This window comes from Myotis brandtii, unplaced genomic scaffold (genome assembly GCF_000412655.1).
Source record: "Myotis brandtii unplaced genomic scaffold, ASM41265v1 scaffold1086, whole genome shotgun sequence".
NCBI classification, from domain to species: Eukaryota; Metazoa; Chordata; class Mammalia; order Chiroptera; family Vespertilionidae; genus Myotis; species Myotis brandtii.
Window position 1 is genome coordinate 105,706 of NW_005353696.1, and position 1,090 is coordinate 106,795.

Genomic DNA, 1,090 nt, shown 5'->3' on the forward strand with positions numbered 1-1,090 from the left:
AGGCCCTCCCTGGGGTGGGGTCGGGGGGTGGCAGGGGGGGGGAGGCAGCCTATTGTTTATCAGTGACTGGGGGGATGTATTAGGAAGCCACATTTATATTCAGGCCCCAGCCACAGTCTCCAAACCAACTTCTAACAACAACAAAAAACAAACAACCCTTGATATTTTGAACTTATCTGATTCTTGAATGGTTTTATTATTTGCTTCAGAACCTGTAGGGGGAGGAGATATGTTTGGTACCTCAAATCCTTCAACATCCTAGCTGCAGCTATAGCTAATGTTCTATATTGGTTCAGACACCAGAGACCAGGAAAGGGGGTGTTAAGAAAGTTATCTCCTTAGCAGAGCAAAAATGAAAGCTTGCTAGAAACTGGAGACTGAGAAGAGAGCTTTGCTAGTAACCTGCCTGCCATCCGTGGGCAGAGTGGGGCCAGGATTTATAGATTCATTTATCTCATCTGTTGACAACACCAAATCTGAACAGAACTAGCATTATTCAGCGATGAATGAATGGAAATTGATTTTCAGAGCTAATGAATGTAGCATAAGTAATAGCCACTCTGGCATAAATAGAGAGCTTAGAAAGACTGCCAGAAATAGATAAATATAAGAAAGAGCAGGAGATTGGAAATCTGGGAAATTCAAGGCCACAAAATTTGTTTGTCAATCTGTCTGTTAAAAATATGGGGACACTCAGCTGGTGAGACGGTTTGCAGCCGGGAAGGGCAGAGCTCCCCTGGAAAGGTAAAAAACCAGGGATCTGGGCAGGAAACTTTGCCAGACCTCTGAGCCCAGAAGGTCGGAGGGAGACCACGTGGCAGACAGCCGCGTCTCTTGGGACAGACACAGCCCCTGACTGGGGAAAGGAGTTCCGAGGGATTCCTGGCACCGGGGGATTTGAGATTTCGATTCTGTGATTACGGAGGACTGAGCCTAAAGTGGGCAGCCTGAGGAGCTGACCAGATCATGCAGTGCCGGTAAGAGAGGAGCGTTTCCACGGCCGGCCTGCGTTTGTTTGTTTCTTTGTTTTCACTGAACCCTGCTCATAGGACAGTTCGGAGACAGACACTCACCTGTGCTGAAGAGAGGG